General features: G+C 39.6%; 1 protein-coding gene and 1 pseudogene across 2 annotated transcripts in view; both read right to left on the bottom strand.

Moving 5' to 3' along the window:
* LOC104676676 overlaps positions 1-265 on the bottom strand; it is a 1424-nt pseudogene extending 1159 nt beyond the window's left edge.
* FNIP1 (folliculin interacting protein 1) overlaps positions 1-11331 on the bottom strand; it is a 161491-nt gene that overhangs the window by 19231 nt on the left and 130929 nt on the right. The gene's annotated exons all lie outside the window — the stretch shown is intronic.

Below are 11331 nucleotides of genomic sequence, written 5' to 3'. Positions count from 1 at the left end.
GGTGAGGGTGAGGCTCTGTGCTTGCAGGGTGGACACGGTCTTGGTGGCCCAGGCTACAGTTTAAATGATAATAGGCCTTGCCCAAAACTCAACTGCTTTTGTAAAGCTAAAAGGAAGCCATCAGGCTGAAACGAGGAGAGGAGTTTGAGTCCTGCTAAGGCGCAGACATTATTCTGGAGGTTATAAGAAATGAAACTTTCCCAATTGCAAATAACACCACTATTGTACACTGGCATTTTGAGATGTCTTTCCAGGTTTTTTTGCATGTCTGACACCCTTGGCTCCACCTGGACTGACAACCCACTTCTGTAGCCCCATCCAGAAGCGATTTGGCCCCAGGAGGACAGCTTCAACCCCCCTATGATTTCTGCCCCACCCAATCAGCTGCAAGTACCTGTTACCTGGCCACCCCACCCCTTCCTCCAAACTGCCTTTAAAAAACCCCTAACCTACAAGCTTTAAAGGAAATGATTTGAGTATGAACTCCAACTCCCACATGGGGTGGCTGACCTTGTGTCTATTGAACTTTTTCTCCACTACAATACCATGGTCTGTCTTTATGCAGCGGGCAGGAAGAATCCCTGGGTAGTTACAAATTTGGGGGCTTGTCTGGGATCACCCTTGTGGCTACCTGCCCACGGTTTGGCAGTCCCCCACAAGCAACAGATCCAGAGGCCAGCCCAAGTGGCTGCATAGTTCTCCTGGACTGGGGGCTGACACTGGCACTATCTCTACCAGCAACACACTGCTGGCCCATGGATTTAATTGCAGTAGAGAAATTGTTCCTGTAAAGACATCTCTAAACTGGTCTGGTGGGTATTCTAGGTGGTGCCAATGCCTCCTTCCTTCTCCTAACTGGTTTGGCTTCTTAAGGGATCTAAGTTTGGCCCCTTCAGGGATCTCGATTGGCTCTCCCTAATTAGTATGAAGGGTCTTGGTTGGGGAGACTTCTCCTCAAAAAGGAAGATTTCAGGGAGATTTCTCAGAGAATAGGTTACTTTGGAAAGCATACTCTTGGAATTCCTGCTTAGGAATCTTGGTTTGGGAGACGTTCTGTCCATCTTGTCTTTGTTGTATGTGTGTGTTTGTACATCTAGAGGGGATCTCTAAAGGAACTGGTGATGGAAGTCCAGCAGACCTAACTTGGAGAACCTTCCTTATTTGATCACATTCGCTGAGCAGTGAAGGAAGTTCAACAGGTTTGACCTGGGGTGACTGTCTGCTCTTCATGTTGTCCAGACATCACCCAAAGAATTCCCAGTCAGAGGTCATCCCTCCCTACGTTGAGTGGATCAAAGATGACAGGGACGCACTGGAAAAAGTTTGAGCCTTGACAAGTCAGTATTAGGTGCTGAGCAACGTGCCTACTGTCTGTTTTGTTATATGTGTTTCACCAGGTTGAGATAAAGAATGTTAATTTGTTGGTCTCTCACCCCTCTCCCTCGCTCCCCCGCACAGCCTATTGGGTGAAATCTGATAAAGTCAAGAGGTTTTTGCCTATAGTTCCATGAATCACACAAAAGTAATTTTCCTTTTTTTTTTTTTTTTTTTTTTTTTGAGACGGAGTCTCGCTCTGTCGCCCGGGCTGGAGTGCAGTGGCCGGATCTCAGCTCACTGCAAGCTCCGCCTCCCGGGTTTACGCCATTCTCCTGCCTCAGCCTCCCGAGTAGCTGGGACTACAGGCGCCCGCCACCTCACCCGGCTAGTTTTTTGTATTTTTTAGTAGAGACGGGGTTTCACCATGTTAGCCAGGATGGTCTCGATCTTCTGACCTCGTGATCCGCCCGTCTCGGCCTCCCAAAGCGCTGGGATTACAGGCTTGAGCCACCGCGCCCGGCCAAAAGTAATTTTCCTTTGTGACTATGGTGCGGTGGCCAACACGGCCAGGGTCGCTCAGGGAAAGGGAGATCAGAAACCCGCCGTGCTGACAAAAGGTAAGAATTTCTTACCGGTGAGGCTTCTGGCCTCTCTCTCTCATCTGAGCAAATCAGGTAAGTGAATGGTAAAAATCACTGTTGATTAATAAGAAAAAGGACCTGTGAGAGGTTACTCTGAGGTTGCAATGATTCTGGTGTACTTCTCGATGGGTCAGTTACAAACTTTGCTGTGGGTCCCTAAAACAAAAACTAAATGAGGCTTCCCTCTAATCTTGTTTTACATCCTTGAGAGCATGACTTTGTGACCACGTGGGGATACTCTCTCTTGGTCTCCACCATCCAGAGAACAGGAATTTTCAAGTTCATGTCAGGCACCCAATCTGAAAGTGCTGGGAGTTTGAGATGAGTCAGCACATTCTTCATCCCAAATGTGTCAAGCCCTTGGGTGAGTTTTGTCTGAAAAGGTCCCATCTCTATAGGGCTTTTGTCATCTTTTGCTATCTTAAGCCCATTTCTGAGAGTGAATTCTTGGGGATCATGGAGATGCCTCTTCTACCCTAGATACCTTTTGCTTCTAATGTAAAAAGAAAGGAAAAAACAAAAAAAACTAGAAAATTACCATCTAGACTTTAATAGGTTTCTTAGATTGAGTCACTATTGGAACTGATTACCTCAATGAAAGAAAAAGGTTAAATTAAGAGAAGGATGCATAATAATGACGTGGTTAGTCTTAGAAAATTCTCTTGAGCAGTTAAAATCCTTTGCAAGTTTGAAAATGCTCTAGACTTCTTCTGAGAAAGACAACAGCAGTCACCTTGTACTGCAGGTCAGTTGCAAAGGCATTGCCCTCCTACAGTGGTGGGTGGCTTGGGTTCAATTCTAGGCTTTGGGAGCAAGTCCTTTTTGGTTTAATACTTGTGGAACTTTTGCCATTTATTGATTCTTTTCCCTTCCATGCACAGCTTCTCATTTCTTATCTTGAATTTTTTCTCTGAACTACACCTTTGGAGATATTCTAGATTTTTTTTTTTTTTTTTTTTTTTTTTTTTTGAGATGGAGTCTCACTCTGTCACCCAGGCTGGAGTGCAGTGGCACAATCCTGGCTCACTGCAACCTTGGCCTCCCAGGTTCAAGCAGTTCTCCTGCCTCAGCCTCCCAAGTAGCGGGATTACAGGTGTATGCCACTGCGCCTCACGGCTAATTTTTGTATTTTCAGTGGAGACAAGGTTTTGCCATGTTGGTAAGGCTGGTCTTGAACTCCCGACCTCAAGTGATCCACCTGCCTCGGCCTCCTAAAGTGCTGGGATTACAGGTGTGAGCCACCGCGGCTGGCCTGGGGGATGTTCTAGATCTTATAAATCGTTTACCATCTCTTTGGAGACACCTCCTGCATCCCTGTTTAAGTCATCCCCTTAGTTAAGGCTTATTAATTTCACACAGAAGGTTACCTCTAGTAAAAGGATTCACAAGTCGGAGTTTGTCCTCACTGAAATCTGGTAATAAAAGATTTTAAAAGAACTTTTCTCTTGAGAGCTCCATAGTTAGAAATCGACTTAATTAAGGTTGATATTTGGGCTACATGTATAGATGTTGTTTGAAAGCTCCAGCCTTCCCTCCAAAAACTTCTTGGTCAATGGAGTTTTGTCTTGATTCTCTGTTTCTGTGTATTTATATGCGTTGAGTGTGTGATGTTTATATACAGAGCTCCAATTAATTGGCTTAAAGAAAAACAAGCACTTGAATCAAACATTGTCAGAAAAATGGAAACTTTAATGCCTGTAGGTCTCATGATTCTAATAATCTTTTTGTAAATAAAAAAGACAGAAGATTATTGGTAAAGTAAAATGAAAATGTCTTCAAAGTTTATATATTTAGTCTAAATTTGGCAGGTCAAACACTGTTTGCTTGATGTTTTAAGGTGATAAACTGCTTCTGTGACTTTTACTAATTGTTTGTCTGTTCTACAGCCAATAGATTCTAGGTAAGGCCTGGAGACATATGGAGTTAGGCAGGTCCCCTGGCTAGACTGGGAAAAGTCATGGGTTCTGCAATATTATACATGGCTAAAATGGCTTGTTTACCAGGTTTCTCGCCAAAAATAAAATTTGCTAAAAGTTAACAGTGCAGCATGCACTTCAGACTACTGGAAAAACAGTTTTATATGCAAGGTGTAGAAGGAAAAAAGAATGTGGTTTTGGTGGGAGGCTATAAGAAGGCATGGGAATATGGTTTTTGTTAAAGGAAATGAAATTTTGTCTAGCTCAGAGGGTTTTAACAATTGTCTTAACCTAAAAAAGTAATGGGACAAAACTGAAGGTTTAAGCAAGGTGTAAAGGGTTTGTGAAGTGTTGATCTTATAAAGGAAGTTCTGTAGGTATAGGCAAGTTTGCTAAGATTTGAAGGGGATTATTTAATTTTTCTGTATGTTGAACACTAAAATAAGAGCATACTAATGCAGGGCCAAAATCTGGGCTCATGTGTCTGAATAACATGGTTTTCTTACTGAACTGATCTACTGCTTAATAGAAAATTGTAAAAGATTAAAAAAGGTTTATTAAAATTTTACCTTATGGTTAAACTAATTAAGATTGAATAGATTTGTTTATAAGGTCTTATTAAGAATTAGGTTTAATGTTACTAATACACTAATGCAAAGGTGAAACTTGGCTTTCTCTTTAGAACAAGATTTTTGGGAGGCTGAGGTGGGAGGATCACTTGAGGGTTCAGAGTTCGAGACGAGCCTGGATAATACAGCAAGACCCCGTCTTCACAAAAAGTAAACACGTTAGCTGGGCATGCTGGCATGTGCCTACAATCCCAGCTACTGGGGAAGCTGAGGTACGAGGATTGCTTGAGCCCAGGAGTTCAAGACTCCAGTAAGCCATGTTTGTGCCACTGTACTCTAGCCTTGATGACAGAGCAAGACCCTGCCTCAAAAAAATAAACAAAAAACAGTTGGTGGGATTGTAAACTAGTTCAACCATTGTGGAAAACAGTATGGCAATTCCTCAAGGATCTAGAACTAGATGTACCATATGACCCAGCCATCCCACTACTGGGTATATACGCAAAGGATTATAAATTATTCTACTACAAAGACACATGCACACGTATGTTTATTGCGGCACTATTCACAATAGCAAAGACTTGGAATCAACCCAAATGTCCATCTGTGACAGACTGGATTAAGAAAATGTGGCACATATACACCATGGAATACTATGCAGCCATAAAAAAGGATGAGTTTGCGTCCTTTGTAGGGACATGGATGCAGCTGGAAACCATCATTCTCAGCAAACTATCACAAGAAGAGAAAACCAAACACTGCATGTTCTCACTCATAGGTGGGAACTGAACAATGAGATCACTTGGACTCGGGAAGGGGAACATCACACACGGGGCCTATCATGGGGAGGGGGGATGGGGGAGGGATTGCATTGGGGAGTCATACATGATAAAAATGATGAATTGATGAGTGCTGATGAGTTGATGGGTGCAGCACACCAACATGGCACAAGTATACATATGTAACAAACCTGCACGTTATGCACATGTACCCTAGAACTTAAAAGTATAATAAAAAATAAAAATAAATAAATAAATAAATAAACAAAAAACAAAAAGCAAAAAACAGCAATAGGAGAATGGTGAGAAACATAAACTATGACAAAACCATGCAATAATCCATATACATTAAAAACAATGTTTACACACTATGTTAGTATGGGGAAATATTATATTAACTGTTATGTGACAAAAGCAGAATTTAAAACATAATATAAAATATAGAGTATAAAAATATAGGTATATATAAATATATATACACACATATATTTTACATATAAGGACTCAACTATATAAAAATATGTACTGTATAAATACACAGATATACACAAGCATATCTTTTATATATAAGGCTTCAGACATATATATGATACATAAATACACATACACACAGAATAATAATCATAACAAGAAGATGCAAAGCACAGTGTGACTAATATAACCACACAGTATAAGTCTGGTATACAAACATCAGTATTACTTTCATTATAGCCAAAGAAACTGAGGCTTTCCTAGAGTAAATATTCTGTCTTATGGTACACCATTAGTAAGTGGCCAATTCTGGGTTTTATGAGAAGCCACAATGCTGCCTAATCCCTGGAGGAAGTTTCTCTATTAAGAATAGCTGATGGTAGAGTTAGGAAAATTTGTGTTTGGCTTTCTTTACATTTCAACATTTTGTATAATAAATATATATTAAGAAAAATGTTACTTTCTTAAAAAGTGGGGAGACAAAAGACACTCTCCTAATTCAGAAAAATAGGACTATATATTTTTTTTAAAAAATATCACTTCCATTACTTAAATATTAACAGGATCCTGTATGTTTTTACATGTAATCACATATTTTCATGTTAAATATGATAAACTTTAAGTATGCAAGGATTAAAATATATATATATATTTTTGTGTGTGTGTTTGTTTTTTTGAAACAGAGTCTCGCACTGTCGCCTGGGCTGGAGTGCAATGGTGCAATCTCGGCTCACTGCGACCTCTGCCTCCCAGGTTCAAGCGATTCTCCTGCCTCAGCCTCCCAAGTAGCTGGGATTACAGATACCCACTACCACACCCAGCTAATTTTTTGTATTTTTAGTAGAGACAGGGTTTTACTATGTTGGCCAGACTGGTCTCAAACTCCTGACCTTGTGATCTGCCCACCTTGGCCTCCCAAAGTGCTGGGATTACAGGTGTGAGCCACCACACCTGGCCTAAAATAATTTTTTTTTTGTTTTTTTTGAGACGGAGTCTTGCTCTGTCACCCAGGCTGGAGTACAGTGGTGTGATCTCAGCTCGCTGGAAGCTCCGCCTCCTGGGTTCACGCCATTCTCCTGCCTCAGCCTCCTGAATAGCTGGGACTACAGGCATCCGCCACCACGCCCGGCTAATTTTTTGTATTTTTAGTAAAGAGAGGGGGTTTCACCATGTTAGCCAGGATGGTCTCGATCTCCTGACCTCGTGATCCGCCTGCCTCGGCCTCCCAAAGTGCTGAGATTACAGCCGTGAGCCACCGCGCCCGACCAAATACTTTTTTTAGAAATCCTATACATGCTTTGGAAAAATGATTGATAAAAAAAATTCAACAACCTGTCAGTGCTGAGATTGAAGGTATTTTATTTTTCTTTTTGTCAAATTTTTCTATAATAGTGCTTTGATAGTATACTTACATGACTAAATGACAATATGAGAGGGAAAGACTAGAAACCCAATTACTAAAACAGAGGGGGAAAGACAAATAGCTGCTTCCTTTTTACCACAGTGGAAGAAATCTAAGAGCAACAGACCTGAGACCACTAATATAAAAGTGTTATAAACTTTGTAATGGTGATTTTGCTATTTGTATGACTCTTTGTTCATCTGTTTTAGTAACAGTATGGCATAGCAGCTTAAGAACAGGCAGATAATGACTGAATTCTACTTTTGCCACTCCCTATCTACGTAACTTAAAAACTTCTCTGAGCCATATGTGAAACACAAAGATAACAATAATAAGTACCTCAAAGGATTATTATAAGATTAAGTACATTTAAGTGCCTGGGACACAGTAAGGAAACAATAAAAACTAAATACTATTATTATTCATCCTATAATAGCAGGTAGAAACCCTTAAAATCAAAATGTTGTCTTTATCTTCATTAGGAAGTAGCAATGCTTTCCAATGCCAGGCTTTCACAGAGAAAGTCAAAAGACACTGTGTTTGGCGATGGGTATACATGAAAGAAGAAAAGAGACTAAGCAACTAGGATCAGACATAAAAAAAGACAAGAATGCATTAGAAGACACAGAGTGCATTAGAAGAACTCATATATAATTCCTTAACCAAGTAATTCAACAAATAGTAGGCACTATATCAGGCATTGGGAGGAAAGCATTGAAAAAACTAGAAACGGTTCCTTTACCCTGAAGGGCATCCATTACCACCAACTGATAAAAATTCTGTCCCTTGAAGCAATAATACATTCAAGTATCTTCCTCAGACATTACTTTTGTTATGTTTTATACTACATTTATTCATACACTTGGCCTTATTTCCTCTGCTGCTAAGTTAAAAACTTTAAGTCAGAAACTTTTTCTTTTTCATACATATATCCCTTGGAGTACTGGCACTATATTCAGAACACAGTAGGTCAATAAATACTTATTTGATTGGTATTCAAAAGCTGAGCAAACTAGCCTTTAAATATGAAGAGCACAACTTCTGATAAGTTCTTTTCACAAATTGTTTTTATCTATATTTGCCATAATTTCTCTACTATCCAATAAAACACCAAACTTTACAACTTAGGTAACTTTCTACAGACACAAAAGGTTTAAACCTTATTGGCTAACAACTGACTGACTGTTGCTCACTGAGCCACATATTCTCATCCATCATTTCCCACTTGGCTTTCTTCATTTTTGTTTTCTTTTTTTTTTTTCTTTGAGACAGAGTCTCGCTCTGTCGCCCAGGCTGGAGTGCAGTGGCCGGATCTCGGCTCACTGCAAACTCCGCCTCCCAGGTTCACGCCATTCTCCTGCCTCAGCCTCCCGAGTAGCTGGGACTACAGGCGCCCACCACCTCGTCCGGCTAGTTTTTTTGTATTTTTTAGTAGAGACGGGGTTTCACTGTGTTAGCCAGGATGGTCTCGATCTCCTGACCTCGTGATCCGCCCGTCTCGGCCTCTCAAAGTGCTGGGATTACAGGCTTGAGCCACTGCGCCCAGCCTCTGTTTTCTTTTCTTTCTTTTCTTTTCTTTTTTTTTTTTTTGAGATGGTTGTCTTGCTCTGTTGCCCAGGCTGGAGTGCAGTGGCGTGAACTTGGCTCACTGCAACCTCCACCTCCTGGATTAAAGTGATTCTCCTGCCTCAGCCTCCCAAGCAGCTGGGATTTCAGGCACACGCCACCACACCCAGCTAATTTTTGTATTTTTGTAGAGGCAGGGTTTCACCATGTTGGCCAGGCTGCTCACAAACTCCTGACCTCAAGTAATCCACCCACCTCGGCCTCCCAAATTGCTAGGATTATAGGCGTGAATCACCATGCTGGGCCTCTCCATTTCTTTATTAACTTTTTAAATTGAGAGGTGGCCAGATTTTGTTATTAAAGTGAAGTATTAAAGTGATACGTACAATTGAAGGGAGAAATAGAAAATTCAGCAAAACAATAGCTGAAGACTTCAATACTTCATCTCAATAATTGATGGCAGAACCAAACCAAAAATCAGCAAGGGCATAAAAGACTTAATTAAGACTATTATCTAATGGTTATCTAACTTGACCTGATAGCTACAGAACATCTCAACAAGAGCAGAATATATATTCTTTTCAAGTGCCATAAAACAAGTCTCAATAAATTTGCCAGGGGTGAACAAAGTAGGTTCTCCAACCATAATGGAATAAAATCAGAAACTAACAAAACAATTTTTGAGAATTCCATAAATATTTGTAAATTAAACAGCATACTTCTAAATAACTCATAAGCAAAGAAGTTACATGCAAAATTTAAAAACATTTTGAAATGAATGAAACTGAAAATACAACAGATCAAAATTTGTCAGATCTGGCCAACTGCAGTGGCTCACACCTGTAATCCCAGCACTCTGGGAAGCCAAGGCAGGTGGATCACCTGAGGTCAGGAGTTCCAGACCAACCTGGCCAACACGGTGAAAACCCACCTCTACTAAAAACACAAAAATTAGCCAGGTGTGGTGGTGGGCGCCTGTAATCCCAGCTACTTGAGAGGCTGAGGCAGGAGAATCGCTTGAACCTGGGAGGCAGAAGTTACAGTGAGCTGAGATGGCACCACTGTACTCCAGCCTGGATGACAGAGCGAGACTCTGCCTCAAGAAAAAAAAAAAAAAAAAAAAAAAAAAAGAATTAACAGAAAATACTTTAGGATTTGGGGGCTGAAAGGTCTCTGTCTCAATGACTGAACTCTGCTTTTAGGCATGAACATAGCCAGAGAGTATATAAATGAATGACTGTGGCTGTGTTCTAATAAAACTTTGTCTATAAAAAGCAGAACCATTTGGCCCACTGTCCATAGCTTGCTAATCCTTGATGCATATGGGCAAAAAATATATACAATTGAAATGAAACCACGAATGAACTTCTCTTTGGAGAAACCCTCACCATTTGAAAAACAAACAAACAAACAAACAAAAACACATATTCCAAAATCCCGGAACAAAAGAGGGGACATTACTAGCGACCTTATAAAAACTAAAAGGATTATAAGTGTATACCACAAACAACTTTATTCTAATAAATTAGGCCACTTAAATGAAACTAATAAATTCCTAAAAGACAAAAATTACCAAAATTGGCTCAGAAAGAAATAGAAAATCTAAATATACAAAAGGTGAATAAATTAAATTAGCAATTTAAAATATTCTTATTCTTAAAAGCCTGGATGCAGATGGTTTCACTAGTGAATTCTACCAAATGTTTAGAGAAAAAAAAATAGTACTAATCTTCTAGAAACTCTTCCAGAAAATAGAGAAGGACATACTTCCCAGCACTCTGTATAAGGCCAGTATTACCCTGATTATCAGAGCTAGACGAAGACATCACAAGAAAACTAAAAAGCAGTATTTCTCACAAATACAGACTCTAATATCTACAGCAAAATATTGGTAAATCAAGTCCAGCAACATATAAAAAAATTATATACCATGATAGAGTGGGGATTGCTTCCTAAGAATACAATGGTTGGTTTAACATCTAAAAATTAATTAATAAAATCCATGACATTAAGAGTTTAAAGATGAAAAACAATATGACAATACCATCTCAGTAGACATTGAGAAAAAGCATATGACAAAATCCCACACTCATTCATGATTAAAGGATGGACAAAAAAAACCAAACCGTCTAAAAACTAGGAATAAAAGGCAACTGCCTGTCTCTAAAAGAAGCATTCGGTTAAACAAAGTAAAAATAAAAAGGCAACTTCTTCCATCTAATAAAGGGCATCACAAGAACCTTACAGCTAACATCATACTTAATCATGAAAGATGCAATGTCTTTCCCCTAAGATCAGGAATAAGGCAATGATGTCCATGGTCACCACTTCCATGCAACATTGTATTGAAAATTCTAACCAGTACAATGAGTCCAAAAAACAAAAAAGTCGGGGGCAGCAGGGACAAAAGTCATCCAGATTGTTAAGAAAGATTTAAAACTATCTATTCACTGATAACATGAGCCTGTGTGTAGAAAACCTTAGGCAACCTATACAGAAAAATGAATAGACTAATAAGAGCTTCAGAAAGACCACAGGATATAAGATCAATACACAAAAGCCAATCCCACTTCTATATGTAAGCAATGAGTAACATGAAAAGGAAATTAAGAAAATAATTCCATTCAAACTTAAGCACTTGCAAATTTTTGATACTGTAAATAACCTAGT

Source organism: Rhinopithecus roxellana, chromosome 3, assembly GCF_007565055.1.
Source record: "Rhinopithecus roxellana isolate Shanxi Qingling chromosome 3, ASM756505v1, whole genome shotgun sequence".
Lineage (NCBI taxonomy): Eukaryota > Metazoa > Chordata > Mammalia > Primates > Cercopithecidae > Rhinopithecus > Rhinopithecus roxellana.
This window is presented reverse-complemented; position numbering and strand designations above follow the sequence as displayed.